The sequence below is a fragment of the Siniperca chuatsi genome, linkage group LG20 (assembly GCF_020085105.1).
Source record: "Siniperca chuatsi isolate FFG_IHB_CAS linkage group LG20, ASM2008510v1, whole genome shotgun sequence".
Taxonomy (NCBI): Eukaryota; Metazoa; Chordata; class Actinopteri; order Centrarchiformes; family Sinipercidae; genus Siniperca; species Siniperca chuatsi.
Window position 1 is genome coordinate 16,613,824 of NC_058061.1, and position 16,197 is coordinate 16,630,020.

The 16,197-nt window shown below is 41.4% G+C and overlaps 1 protein-coding gene across 1 annotated transcript in view; it reads left to right on the top strand.

The window, feature by feature from the left end:
- Nucleotides 1-16,197, top strand: part of fam20cb (FAM20C golgi associated secretory pathway kinase b) — a 51,644-nt gene that overhangs the window by 24,119 nt on the left and 11,328 nt on the right. The gene's annotated exons all lie outside the window — the stretch shown is intronic.

Below are 16,197 nucleotides of genomic sequence, written 5' to 3' on the forward strand. Positions count from 1 at the left end.
CAAATTATGGAGAAGAACTCCCTGTCCCCTCTAATTGAGATGCTGTAATTTGTCTTATTTGCCCAAGTTATTGATGCTGGGCCTTGTGCGCTGAGAAGCAAGGGCAAAATACAAAGCTGTCTTCTAAATAGCAGCAAGCCAGCACTTTGTAGAAAGGAAGCTGGACTCAGCAAAGATGTCCGAACCTGCTTTGAGGAGAATTTTTCCTTTTAAGTTTGAGTCAAATTTTCACGCCAGCAGTGTTTGTGAATTCTCATTTTATACCAAAACTCGGACGATAATAACACATAAGTGATTTTTTTGCACCGATAACCCACTCTTAATTTTCTTTATCAATGTTTTTAATCAAAACCCATTAAAGAAACTGATATTTTTAAGCCATATACGCTGTGTAAATGCATTTTAAATGACTTTAAGCACTTTACGACAAAATTAATATGTGAGACAGGACCCTAGGGCATTATAAACTATTAAACCCCATTGTGTCACGCTGCTGAGCTGATTGACCCCAGTGTGAGGTTCTGTGCTGTGTACCAGTGTTGATCGGCCATGTCAAGCTGTTTCCAGTCTGCTGCTTTGGCCTCAGCCTCTCTCCTGGGGAAACACACACATGCACACACACACACTTCACAAGCATCACTGTACACTCTACAGAATACAGATGCGTGTGTGTGGAAGACAGCTGGTAGCCTGTGTCTGTGTACAATTTGAAATTTTACTTTTCCACCTGCTCACTCAGCATCAAACCTCACTGGAAATAGCATTGCCTGCAGTTCACATCTCTCCCTCTCCTTCTCTCTTGCCTGCTCCCCTGTCACAGATGTGGCTGTGACTCCCCCGGGTGCTCTTACTCTGTGGCTGGGAGTTCATTTAGTGTCAGCTACGGCCTTATTGACTGGAGCCTGCACAATGGCTACAACATATGTCCACGAGACCGTCGCCTCCTCTGGAAATGAATCCGCTCTCAACAGAAACATTGCTGCCATTCTCTCCGCCTTTCATTCCCTCCTCATAATTCTATTAGCGCGTCCTATTCAGGAATGGCCTGATAAGTCGGCGGCACAATGAGCGGCGAGATGGAGGTTCTTCTGGGGTTTGGATGGCGCTGGCCCGTGTGATGTTTCAGAGAGCTGTGGCTTTGTTCTCAGCAGTGTAGCCTCTAGCAGCTACTGCTGCTGGTACAGTAAACTGCAGTCTGTCAGCTCTAAGATGTGCTTGATGAGCTTAGGAAAGGCCTGTGTCTTTGCCGGGGCTTTCATGCTCTGTTTCTGATGTCACAAGTGGTACGATATAGTATCTCAAGTGTGTGTGAAAGTGCGAAAAAGCACTTGCATACACATAAATGAGCAAACCTAGAGACATACTGTATATGCAAATGCACTAGCACGTCCATGTCTCTGCTGTCTCTGGGAACATGTGCTTGTGCATGTGTGTGTGACTGGGTCACTCTCTCACAGGAAGATTAATATTGCCCCGTGCCCATCTGCAGTGTGTGTTTGTGCCATTAAGCTGTGTCAAACAGAGAGCCATAATCTGGAATGAACAGTCTCTGGCATGGAGATAGTCTGACTTGGTCATCATTAATGTTCTGCCTAGATTTAAAAAAAGTCAGCTCACCAACATGTGTGTATCATGAAAGTGTGTTAATATGTGTACAGTCAGGGGCTCTAACCTTAACTCCTATGATGCAATGTGATGATGAACGCAGCCCATTAAGGGACTGCTCCCACGAGGCTTCAGTGGTTGTTACAAGGCAGGCTTGTTCACTTCATATTTAACAGGAAGAGACAGTAACAAAGAGAGACACATGTATTGAAGGTTTGATGGAAAGATGGATTGAATGTCAGAAGGGAAAAGAGAAGGCAGAACAGGTTCAGTGCAAAGAGAAAAGCCACGAGAACATGTTACTACAAAACACAGTTTCAGTGACGGCACACAGCATCATTAAAACATAATTTTGTCTTGTTGCAAGCACAGATTATGAAAAATTTATTTTAAAGAACTCGTCTCCTCTCATGAGTTTTGCTGTTGTGTTACCTCTTACGCTTCTTCTCATCATTTTGGATCCACCTCCTCTCCAAGTATTCATCTCCTCACCCCTCCTCTCCTCTCCTTCCTGCATTGTGTCCATCAGGATGTAAGCACGGTAACACAGAGCCTTCTTGGTAATACCTTCTAATAAATCCATTGCACGCTGCGAGAGCAAAAGGGCGGATGAGGGGATTGAGGGAAGGAAGAAGAGAAAGTGCGATGGGGGAGGAGGGCGGGCATGAATAATGAAAAGCGCCAGAACTCACGCTGTCCCATCAGGCCCAGCGACACCCCAGCATCCTCCTGTGCTGTTTTGGTTACAGGCAGATGAAGGCTGCATGTGCAGAGGGAGAGGGAGATAGAACCGGAGAAGAATGGCCTGAGAAGTGAGCGGATGGATGCGTGCTACGTGCTTTGAGTTCTAAGGGGGAGGCAGAGCAGCTGATAATTAGCAGTAAATGTTGTTCAGGGAGGAGGAAAAAAAAGGCAATTGGTTTGGGTTTCATCTCAGGCGCTTCTCTGTTTATGTTGGAGAGTTTTTCCTGTTCTCTACTGTGTTTGTTTAAACGATATTATATTACATTTCATGTGATCCCAGCACCATAGAGAAAGTCTGTGAAATGTTTTTATTTCATTAGGACTGCAACTAACGCTTTAAAAATGTCTGTCACAAGTTCCTAGAATCTAAGGTGACATCTTGTTTTGTCTGAACAATACCCAAAGACATTCAGTTTACTATAATATAAGATAAACAAATGCAACAAATTCTCACAAGAAGCTGGAACTACCAAATGTCTGATGTATTTCCTTGAAAAATGACTCATTTGCTGATTATTTTTCTGTCAATTGACTGACTAATTGATTAATTGATTCGTTGTTTCACCTCTATATTTAATTATCTGTGATATAGATTAAAAAAACTTGTCTATCTCTCATATTTTCTAAATGTAGCACTTGAAGCAGTTCAGCATATTTGATGAAGTTGATGTGCTAGCATGATTCTTGCAATTTTTGGGTTGTATCCACACGGTTGAATGCAATTATTGTAAGCTAAATAAATGTAATGTATTGTAATATAGCTTTTCATTCATGATGTGCTAACCAAAGTAGCTCCTCAGGTACAGTAGAAAGGGCAGTGTGAGTGGTTGTTGGTACACCCAATATGAAAGATGTGAAAATGAAACATGTAGACTCCCCACAAATGTTATTTATGTGTTATCTATCAAATTTTCAGCCAAATTTCACCCATGCTGTGGCAGCTGGCTTGAAAAAATGACTTCTAAAATCATAAGCCAGTGTTCTCATCAGGCCAATCAGCGTAAAATGAAAAATTCTGCAATGCAGCCCCACAATGTCAAGTCTGTTTTAACCACCATCACCTAGATGTGTCACCCTCCAGGTTTTGTCACAAAATGGAATATATGGACAGAGTATAATTATGAGAAGGATTTAAATAGCATCCCTATTTTTATTGGATTGCTCAAAAGTGGGCGTGACTTAGCGAATACGGCGCTATGCAGAGCTGTAGTGAGATACGGGGCTGTGAAAGACTGTTGGCCTCCTCCCATACCTTCCTCCCTTGCGTCATTAGATCAGGAGGAGGGCGAAGCAGAAATAAATAAATTCGACCTCAACCACATTCACTGTTAATAAAAAATGCTTCAAAATGTTTTGTTTTGGTTTTTTTTCTAAACACACTCATCCTGCAATGATATTGCTCTGCTAGCGGCTACAACCCACAAGCTAACAGTCAAGTGTGGTCTTAATATGATTGCCACAGTTAGCTAGTCAAAATCACATTTGATTGGCTAAAGTTATGTATACTCCCCCAAGTTCAAGATGAGTCATCAAAAATATTTTAATGTTTTACTCTCTTTTTACAAGAAACCAGAGGGATTTTGATATATATATAGATTGCATATAACAAGGGATTACTCAACAATTAACAGAAGGACACAGGGTTAAAACTTGAAAGTGTAATATTTATTTCACTTTGTCTTGCCGTAAAAGGCAAAAATCAGCTATGTCTTAGACATCTCCTAAGATATTACATTTTACACACAGTTGGAGGCAGCTAGATTGTCTGTTGTGCAAAGTACAACCTGATAGCCAAACTGCCTGCAATGAGCTTTGACATTTTTGCACAATAACCAGCTAACTAAGGATCATGATCTTGTGAAGATTTGAATGTTCATTTGCATGTTCGTAGCAGGTAAGATGGACATAATCAAATCAAGCATTAGAAAAAACACAGCACACATCTGACTAAAAGAAAAAAAAGACCACATCATGTCACATGAGGAAATAAACAAAGTGTACAATGAAGATCTGTGGTCCTGACATGTGTGCACTGTAAATACAGAGCTGTAAAAGCAGACTTTCCTTCTGCACACTTGACTGCTCTGAGGGGTCGGGGGGAGAGAAAAAGAGAAGGTGAAATTTAGACATAAAGCAGGAGAAAGAACGGCCATGACAGAGCTGTAAAGGAGCAGCCTTGTATGTAGTTACATAGAGGCCACGGCCATAAGCTTTTGTCGCTGCACACTGGAGAGGAAAGCTCAGTGTAGGTAACACAAAGTAAGGAAAGCTTTGAGTAAGGCTTGAAACTAAAGAGACTGATTCCTCTCTTTTTAGGCTTACGCTTCTTAATGAGAATCCCTCTTCAGTTATTCATCTTAAAATGTCATCATAAATGTATTTAAAAAGGTTAGTTATTTAGAAATACATTTTGATGGAATATACCAAGCATCAAATAGCATAAGCATCTTGTGTTGAATCACCTTTTTGCTTTAAATATATTAAGACAGAAAATGTTTTTTTTTTGTCTGTTCTTACAAGATGAGGGACAGATTAGAAAGCAGCGATGCGTTCTGGTCATCCTGACACTGGCTTGCAGTTATTTTTTTCCATGAATATGGTGATGTCTTCTATAACTAACCTTTGACCCGGAGGCATCAACCTGCATCTCATTATAGCAGACAATGGCAATCGTTTTCCTGATCCTACCTACTGAGCCGCACAGTCACATGGATGAGCTGCTCAGTTCCAATTACACTGCGGTGATTGCAACACTGTCACAAAGCCAACGAAGGCTGCTCAATGGCGCACGACCACACACACACACACACACACACACACACAAAAAAAAATCACGCACACTGGAGAGCAAGAGTGGCTGGCTATTGTTGACGCAAGGGGAATTCAGAGAGGCTACATCAATCTTGTCATCAAAGATCAACATGCTTTTTAGTCTATGTCTGTGTGTTTGTGTGTGTATGCATGGGCTTGGCTGTGCCTGTGTGTGTGTGTGTGTTTAGAAATGAGATTCACCTTTTGGTCTGAGCGAGGTTTTACTGGACTGTGGGTCGATAGATCAATTTTGAGTGGAAGGCACACACTCAGCAGAGCCAGAATAGCTGTGGAAAGGCCACAGCAATCAGTCTTAGCCGAGCCTGTCCCCTAATCATCCAATGGAGATTCTCATTCTGAATGGAGGATATTTTTACAAACTGGCTCTTGACTTCCAATGAAGTCAAATATGCAGCAATTACAGATATGGATAATTGTGTGTGCGGACGCATTCACTGTCTGTCTTAAACCATGATTGTTTATTGTGTATTGGTGCTGTTTGAAACTCTTTTGCTGTTTACCACTAAAAAGTATGACATGTTTAAATATTATAGCAGCAGTTCAGACTTTAAGTGAATCTAGCCATACTCAGAGGCACAGGGCAGCAGATATAATCTCAGTGCTTGAGTTAAACCTAAATGGGCAGAGCCAAAACCACAGATTGCTAGCTGGCCAGCTTGAATGGTAAATAAATAACCCTGATCAAAAATGGCTAGCATTCATCAAGAGAGCGGGAGCTTTGTAATAATACTGTAGCTGCTTTCTCTCCACCATTGAGGTTGAACTCAACTAATCAAATTGTTTCTGCCTAAGAGAAAAGCTTGTTGAACAAAAGGTCTGCATTATAGGAAAGTCTTACTTACTGTACTTCCTTTTCAACTGCAATAAAAATCAGTCATCTGTTATTATTGCAACTGTAACAAAAAGCAATGAATCACATTAACTTCACTTTGTTTCATTTCAGTTTGATTAAAGTTTCATCTGCTAGGATTTTAGCCATGCAGCGGCATGGCTCGGTGAATGGCGGTCGGTTGGTCCAGCACTTTGTTCCAGACTGAAATAAATATCGCTAATTCATGCTAATTAGCAAAAATGTTAGCATGCGAACACGCTAAACTAATACAGTGAACACATTAAACATTATACCTCCTTATCATCAGCATGTTAGCATTATCATTCTGAACATGTTAGCATGTCGATGTTAGCATCTAGTTCAAAGCAGCACTGTGCCTAAGTACAGCCTCACAGAGCTGCTAGCATGGCTGTATACTCTTAGGCTTGTTCAAATCTACTTTAGATAGATGCTAGGGCTAACACCACCTTATTTCAATCATTCAGAATACTGAAATTGCATTTCTTTATTTCTCTAAATTCAAAATCAAAAGAAGTATAGTATATAGTATAGTAACTGTTTCCTTAAAAGGAACTGCACTGTAGAACTCTTGACCTACAAAATCAAATCACAGTAAAAATAAGAATAGATTTATAAGAGAAGATTTATTCCAGTCATAAGTACTGTATTCTCTCATTTTCTCCCCTTGACACTATTTTAGTCCTGAAAGTTAAACACATGTATCACAAAACATATTTCAAAGGCACAATTCAACTCGCTATACGTTCATAGTCCATATAACAGTGTAGCATAATGTGATTATTTGGTCAATAAGCAGCCCCGTGTGCTACACTCCTGAGCAGCTCTGCACGAGCTGACTGATGGTGGCACCGCTTCATTGATGTCATTTGTTTGAAAACTGAATGAATGGTGCAGATTAAGGATCATCTTTTATGCCATACGGGAAAATTCATCATCTCCCCTTCCCACTCACAGGGACACATGCGTGTGTAATCCACCTCTGCTTTAGAAATGGAGATTAGAAAACAGTTGTCCTCTTATATGGCTTATATGGGAATTCAATGATGCATGTTTACATTTCTGTTAAGAGATTCGGTTTAAATCTTCAGCACGTTTTTATCTTGCCTTCATGTTTCACTTCTTGGTTTTGGTGCATGGAAAATGGGATTTCTTCTCCTTGTGGGAAACTCAGAAATATTTGAATTGCTATGCAGAGAATTTTTCTTGCCTCTATCTATCTATCTATCTATCTATCTATCTATCTATCTATCTATCTATCTATCTATCTATCTATCTATCTATCTATCTATCTATCTATCTATCTATCTATCTATCTATCTATCTATCTATCTATCTATCTATCTATCTATCTATCTATCTGTCTGTCTGTCTGTCTGTCTGTCTGTCTGTCTGTCTGTCTGTCTGTCCGTCCATCCATCCCTGTCTCATTCTGTCCAACCCTCTCCCCACTCCACCTTTGAAGGTAGAAGGAATGGCATTATGCGTTTTGCAAAGCTTAATTGCGTTCCCAAGCTCAATTTTTAATCCAAGGCAATTTAATTAACTTGGAGCCCTTCCTGATTTCCTGCTGGCTTCGATGCATTTAAAACTAAATAAAAAGTGATTGGATATTTCCTAGGAATATTCCAGCACTGGAAGGACAACTCCTGGAAGTGTCTTCTCTCATGCAGAGGAGCTGGTGTGCTCGCCCAGTCCCACCACGAAAAACATATTCCAAAAAAACAAAGTAAAAGCATCAGGCCTGGGATGATTCTATTTTCTTCGGATCCAGATGGAGAGAGAAGCTAACAGTCAGAGGTAGTAGGGTTGATGGGGGTTTTTTTTCTTATAAAGAAAGACTTACAGAGACAGTAAGGAAGATAGAGGTGCAGAGATGAGAGGTGGGGCTGTATTAGGACATGTACTGTTGGGAGGAGGCATCCTGCTGTCAGAGGCAACGGTATATCTGTCTCAGATTATGTTGAGATGATGGCTTCATCTTTACGGCCTGTTTATCTGCCCAGGATATTTACAGGATGACATGACAACAGCTCAGACAGCAGGAGAGGAACAGGAGGCCGGGTGCAGCATTGTAGCTCCTGGGGTATTACTGTGTACTCTACGTCTGTGTTTACGTATTTGTATGTATGCGTGCCTCTCCATGAAGGATTAATGCAAAGAGAATGACAAACGCAAATCCTTGCAGACCTAAACTAATGGCACACACATTTCACCTTTCTGTCCCTTGTCTCTTGCCGTCAACTAAAAAGCCTCTTGATAACAATCTAGTTGAATATCCTTCTTCCAGCGTCTCCCTCCTCCTCCTCCTCACAGCTAACACTCTTCATGGTGTCTTGCCACGCGCTAAACCTCTAATAGCTGTGTTTTGCTCAGTGATTTTCATTTAGGACTATTCTTTGCTAAAGCACAGGCCTCTTTGAAGTGGCACCAGATTGAAAAAAAAACAGTCTGTTGTGTTGTGAAGACGTTGGCTATTTATTCAGGATGGCTTCATTTACATGGTGCTGGCCCCAAGGACTCAGAGGCTGAACTTGAAACAGGATGCAATTTCTTTTAAAACCATCTCTATTGCATAATTCATTATATTGACATTATCTTTATTCATATGCATTGTGATGTATGTGAATCATGGCTATGTCTATGAATTGGTCTCAGAAGGAGGGTGCATTTAAAATGAATACATAGCTGTTTTCCATGGAGACTAGCTAATTTATAGATAGGAGGCAGGCTGTTACAGTGTTTTTTTGCAATGAGTGTGTGTGTGTGTGTGTGTGTGTGTGTGTGTGTGTGTGTGTGTGTGTTTGTGTGTCAGTACGCTCACTCTCTATACTTTCATCACTTGCCAGTTTGTGTGTGTCTCTTTTTCTGTGTAGCATATATATTTGTGGCTCTCTCCTGTTCCTTTTGTGTCTATCCTAATCTGCCTCTCCTAACACACACACATTTGGGAGAGGCAGATTGAGAGAGAGAGAGAGAGAGAGAGAGAGAGAGAGAGAGAGAAAGAGCTGGAAGGAAACAGCTGTCTCTCTGTATGTCAGGCCTGGGATCTGAAGGGGTAAGGGAGTAAAGGAGGAGGAGGTGGAGGAGGAGGAGGATGAAGAGCACTGCAGTGCCTGGGGAGCTATGACAGCCATCACACTTAGAAACGGCGACACACATAACCCAAACTGCACGCAAAGACATGACACACACACATGCGCACACACCTGGATCACGGTGTGAAGGTTGAGAGCCCTTGGGGTGTTTGTGGTGTGCTATAGTTAAAAATCCTTGAGTGAAATTTTTTACTACCCGACTCATTATGGCTGTACACACTACGGTTTGACTTTGTGGGGTTTTGAAGGCCGATGCTGATATTCTATTCAGGGTTTTCTTTCAAATTTTGTAATTGTCAGGGTGGAAAAGCCTTTGAAACAACATTCAGCCATCATGGGTCACTTAAACTCTACTGTGTTCAGTGGTGGAGAATATATTACTGTAATTACTTTGCAATAATCAATTACAATGAGTAAATAAAACAGTTAAATTATATAACAGCAGATAACATGGCAGATATCCAACTTTAAAGAAAAAACTTGTTGATTTGGGCTACTATACCTTTCTTTATTTCTTTTTCTTTTCTTCCTTCTTTTCTTCCGTCTGCCCTTCCTTCTTTCATCTTTCTTTCTTTCCTTCATTTAGTCTCTTTCTTTGTCTTTCCTTCCTTCTTTTCCTCTTTCTGTCTCACCTTCTTTCCTTCCTTCCTTGCTTCTTTCCATCTTTCTTTCTTTCCTGCCTTTCTTCTTTCATTTGTCCTTTTCTTTTTTCTTTCCTTCCTTCCTTCTTTCCTTCCTTCATTCTTTCTTCTCATCTTTCCTTCTTTCTTTCGTCTTTCTTTCTTTCTTTCCTTCATTTAGCCTCTTTGTTTTCCTTCCTTCCTTCTTTTCCTCTTTCTATCTCACCTTATTTCCTTCCTTCCTTGCTTCTTTCCCTCTTTCTTTCTTTCTTTCTTTCTTTCTTTCTTTCTTTCTTTCTTTCTTTCTTTCTTTCTTTCTGTCTTTCTTTCTGTCTTACTGTCTATCTCTGTATGTCTTTTCACTGTCAAACACAAAATGTCATCTCTGTGTCCCACCTACAGAGCACTTATTCATATAAAATAACCTGCCACAGCTTCCCATTTGTGCGCCAAATCCTTTTTGCAGACATAAGATTACAGCGGAGGGTTATAGCAGCAACACCAGTAAACAGTATCGTCAGATGCAAACGCACAGGAACGCCTGTCTCATTTGCTGGTGAAAGGCTTTTTTCTCAATTTATCAACATTGCTCAAAAGGTCAGCCTTCACACGCGTTATGCTTGAGATAAAACAATGTACCGCCTCCTCTCATCTCCAGTCTCCCTGTGGTGGTGATGGAGGGTTTTTTTTTTGTTGACCCTTAGATGGGATTCGCTATCTTACCCGCTCATGCATTTTAAGCTTACCTGGCTCCTCGCAGCTCAACACCCCCCTCTTGAGGTTTAAAAAAAATCTTTCAAGCTGTTACCTCTTCGCTCTGTGTGTGTGTGTATGTGTGCATGTACATTACAGTATGATGCTATGCTTGTGTATGGGTGTATAGAAGTGTATGTACAAGTGTGTAAGTTTTGTGTGTGTGTGTCTGCCGAGGGTGCACTCGCTTTGCCGTGTCCGTGGGTTTGACGGATGATGTGTGACAAGTGTGTGGAGTCAGCCCTTTGGTGGGAACCCGCTGGGGCTGGAAGATGTCCTTGTCCTTTTATATTTTACAGCATATCTTTTTACTCCTCTGCTCTGCTTCCCCTCTATGCGGTGGCCAACGACCATCGCTATAGGCTTATGGTGATCGATTGGCAGTTTGACTTTGAAACAAAATAAAACATCCTCTCCGTGCTACGCCCAAATGCACTGTGACACGCTGCTACTTTGGGTCTTATACTTATTATTATAAAGTCAAAGGAAACAACATTTAGATGATGTTTTGTTTCAAGAATTGAGCCAATACCAGTTTCAGATAAAACAGAATACTCAAAAGTGAGCAGGTTGGACCATGAAAAACATAAAAAGAGAAAGAAAATAAAGCCCACTGTGCATTCAGTTGTGTGGAAGGAATTCACAGTGAAATGCTTCATGCATAATGCTGAGCTGTCACAACTTTTGGATTCATCATAAATAACATGTAGCCACTGGGATACAATGTTGATGTCTTAAAAAAAAAGAGGGAAACATGGATTTGGGGTTAGAGCAGCCAGAAGTGCCCAACTAAAGGAACATGTTGTACATATTTAGAATTTTGTTAAATATGTGTAATATGACATGGAACAGCTAGCAAGGTGAACAAGTCGCTGCGCTATATAACGTCACATGTTGGTGACTGCAATTACTGCAACACTCCACTCCAGAAAGCCTGTGTAAACAAATAGGGACATGGAGTTTGAAAGACGTGGGTATTTACTAGGCAGGGGAGGTCTAATAAAAGATGCTATTACGTTGTATTATGGGAAATCTAGGACCTGACCTAAACAAGGGAATAACAGTCGGGATATTTCTTCCTCTACTGCTTCAATTTTGACCATTCTTTGTTTAATCTGTCTCTTGCAAGCCTTCCAGCTCGGTGAAAAAGCAATACTAAATTGCAGGAGTAACTGAACTCAGTGAACTGCACAAAGCAGACTCATGCTACAGGTCTACCATCCGGGTCGGCCTGTGGGGGTTTTATACCAAAGAGACAAGACAGCCAGTGTTCAGCTTTGCTGTGTAGGAGCATGCCTTTCACTTTCAACTGATTGAACTGAAGTCAGGAAAGTGACCAACACCATAATTTTATTTGGACAGAGTGAATATGATGAGTGTGTTTTGATTTGCAGCTTGAGGTAAAATGCCTTTTTCTGACTTGATGTCAATAACAGGGCAAAAGGAAATGCCTCTTTATTTTCCCTCCTTCCTCTCTGCAGGTATCTCTCCTGCTGGCGTTGCAGAGGTCAGCTATGTCCTGTATGCACAGGTAGATTTTCCAGATGCAGCGCTCTCGTTCACCTTTATATTCTCACACTGCTGTGTGTTTGCTGCTAGACCTCCGCTGCCCCACTGGCTGCCGGGGCCCCTCGGAGCAGGGAGCAGGAAGCGGAGCCAAGAAACTGTCTGGCCACCCAGTGTAAACTATGTGTTTACAGCAAGCCCAGGGTCACACTGAGCATGCTCTGCTCAGTACGTCTCACCTGCCGCCGATGATATAGGATCTGATGTCAGTGTAGACAGGCGGCTGTAGTGGTGCCACCAAATCCTACTTAAGAAATACACTGTTTCTGCTGTCCTTACACAGCAGCATTTGGCAGCACTACTATGCCTTGCTGAGGAGGAAAAGAAATGTATGCTTCTTCTGGCAGCTTGGTGCAAGATATCTACTTATCATTCAGCATAAATCCGATGTGGATTTGTAAATATTTTAAAGGTTAAGCTCAACCAGGCAGTCCAAAGTGAAAGGGACGAGTAGCTCTTGAGCAACCAACATCTCTGTCCTCCTCTCTGTTTTCTCTGAGCTCAGTGCATACTGTGTGCTCAAACATTTATAGACTTTATTATGTGGTCATGCATTTATGTATGTTTCTTCTGCAGCTTGATCAGAACACGCTCAGATTTGCCTGAACGCAGGTGCTGCTGTGGAGGAATCAAACATGATGTTACATACTGTGTAACAGCTGCATATTTGTTAGTTCAAAGAACACTAAGAGACATCTACTGTAGTTTGTTCTCTACACTGTCCCTAGTTATTCTCCCCATTTAACTCCACTGCCTTTGTCACCGTTTATCTCTTCTCCTTTCTTTACTTCTTCATCTCTCTTCACTTGTCCTCTCTCCCGGTCAGTGGGGTGTATCATGCCATGCTCTAAATAACTTTATTGACATTTGAATTGGACGTGGATCACAGTAATTATCCAGCCTTCCTGCTTCCTGGCTGGCATTTGGTGAGTGGAGAGCATCAGTGCAGCCACATCTCAAGCCGGGCCACAGGCATAGAAATTTATCTCAAATGCTTGTATTCACATGGTGTTTACTCATATTAGCATTTACTTACAAAGCAAAAGCAGTGACATGAAACATGTACTCCCTTTGAGTTGTGTTTCAGGGCACATAGGAGTTTAAGAATAAAAGCATGAATAAAGCAGCTTATTGTAGTATCTTCCCCTATAGAGACAGCAATGTAGTAGGACTGTGTGAAGTATGCTTGTGGATTACTTTAAGGCTGAATGGCCATGAATCATTGCACTAGAATGTTTGCTCATACTTCCAACCTACCTCCAAGAAATCTCCATGACTCCTGTACAGTCAACATGGTCATAAAATACTGGCAATTTAGAACTCCACTATCAGACGTTTTGTCTGTGGTACTTAAATGCAACTGCAAGTTTTTGTCTTGTGAATGTGAATAGAATTTTCTTTATTGCACAATACATGATCATGTCAGGCAGTGCTGGAAATTAACCAAGGCATAGTTTAGTTTGACATTTCCAGACACATCTATTCACTTTCTTGCCAAGAGTTAGATGAGAAGATTGATAGCACTCATATTTATGTTCGTCAAAAACGAAGCTGCAGCACTTAGCTTAGCATAAAGAGTGGAAACAATAGGGAAACAGGTAGCCTGCCTCTGCCGGAAGGTAACAAAATCTGTCTACCTAAATCTCCCCACTTAACATGACTTCCTGGAGTCTCCACTGGTTGCCTGGCAACGTCAAGGTGACAATAAGACTCAAGGAAGTCCCTGTGCTTGACTAAGAAAAAGTCTGACACATAATCCCCCACCAGTTTTCTGTTTTTTATAATTTACTGATTTTGTTGGGTCGCATATTAGTTTTATCATGAATTTCCCAGGATCTATTCCTCTCAGTGCTTACTGGAAAATTAGATATAAAAGACCGTGGATAAAAAAAAAGACAAAATATTATTTGTGGCTGTACTTATGCTAACATGTTCGCTGGAAAAAAATGTTGTTATGCTTTTTAGGGTATTCTAGTAAATCTAGTGTGTCACTAAAGGCATGTTGAGTAAGTGCTTTAGTCACCAGTTTGACTGACTAAATTACCACTGCATCAGTGTTGCCATTTTTCTGCAGTAAATGAAAGATCTTGGACAAAAAGACACTGTAAATTAAAAACCCCACAAGTTGTTATTTTTACACTTATAGTTTTTCTATGGATTAAACAAAAAAGATATAACATGTTAATTAGTGAGTTTCAGGGGTGTTAGTAGGCGGATTTGTTACCTTTGGAAAGAACCAGGTAAGATGTTTCCCCCTGTTTCCAGTCTTTATGCTAAGCTAAGCTAACCGGCTGCTGGCAGCTGCTTCATATTTAGCGTACAGACACGAGTGGTATCAATCTTCTCCTCTCGGTCTTGGCAAGAAAGCGACTAAATGTATTTCCAAAATTGTCAACCAGTTCCTTTTAAGTTGCCATCGACCAGCCATTGTCAACCGGACAAAAAAAGAACAGATCAACATTTCACAATGGAGAGATGGAGAGTGGAGAGCTTCTTAAACATGTTGTTTTTAGCCTTTCATGCCGTTCCACCAAACGATCAGTTTTAAGCCTTCAACTACTCAAACTCACTTTGCTTCCACAACAACAAATAGATAAACAAAGTTTATCCCAAACTTCATATATTATAGTCTCCAAAAAACACCACTAATTTATTCATCCAAGACAAATTTTCCTGACATATAAAGCATGACCTGACTTAGCACAACTGTCCCCATCAATAAAACAGTTGTAGTCACCTCATATGCTGGACTGAATCATATTGTCCTGTTGCAGGGGCTGAGCAGCACTGGTGTAAATGGACACTACTCTCTGCTTTCAAAGTCAGTATCATTTTTCCTTGATGTAGAGCGAGAGCTGTGTCCCTGAAGCAAGGCTATCCAGAAGAAGAGAGCGATACAATCAACAGCGCTCGGCCTTTACTGGCAGAGCTTTAACGGCCCCGCGGAAGTGAGGGATGAGCCGGAAAGAGGAGAAGCGAGGGAGGAAACTGAGATTGAGAAATGTAAAAAGAAGGAACCATGACATACTGCATATGTTAAACCGCGACACTGATCATAGCAGCCTACTGTGAAAATAGGAGCTAAAACACAAAATATAGCACATTATGATTTTCTTGGCCACTCATCTGGTGGCTGTCTGGCAAATGCTTGCAAGGACAGAGAGGATGGAGAAAGACAGAATGAGAGCGATAAAGAGAGGAGGAAATTGAGGAATTTTTAGTGGATGAGTATGTTTCTGGGCTCCATGTTGGGTTAGTTAATGACTGGTGCATATGTCAGCCACGCAGCTGTGGAGTTACAATCAGCCAGCCAGCTGAGGAAGGGAGCGACGGGTGGAACGGAGAGAGAGAGAGAGGCAGACAGATATAAAGTATTAAGCTGTGGACGCACAGAGAAAGGCAGAGAAAACAGTTCTGCGTGAGGGAGAGTGGAGAAGCAGAGGAGGTGAGATAGAGGATTTTGAGCGAAATAAACACAGAAAGGCATCCGGAGGGAATAGAGAGAGAAGGAGAGAAAGAGAAGCTGCCAAGATAGTTTCCATTCTTCTCATCCTCCCTCAACGAGCTGAAGCAGAAATGGCAGAGGCGGCAGTCCAAATCATTACACTCAGCTGCCTTCCTGGAAAGTATTTACTGTTGTCAATAAAAAGCAAAGAGAAGGCAGCGTGTATAAAAGGAAAAATAACTAAAAAATCCAGCTCCTCTGTGGAAGGATTGCAATTTGATGATGAACCGCACTGCTGTCCTTGTTTTTTTATACATTAACATATTTTCTGTACCAGCACCTTCTCCAGGAGTCTTTTCACTTCCACTTCCTTTGACTTCACCTTTTTACACCGGCCGTCCTGCCTGTCCTGCCCCATCCTGGCCCATGTTCCATCAGCTCTGGGATTTAAGCCTTTAAGAGCCTCTTTTCCCTCCAGTAAGAGCTTTAAGGCAGAATGTGTGTGGAAAGCAGTTTTTTGGGGAGGGATCAGAGCCGGACAGAAATAGGTACAGATCGAGAACAGGAGTGGATGCTTCAGGAGGAAGTCTCTGACCTTCAGTTGTCCCTGCTTCTTGTTGCCCCACAAAACACCCACAGTAACTCTGGCGAGGGGCTTTTTGTGAGGCAAGGACACTAGTTTAT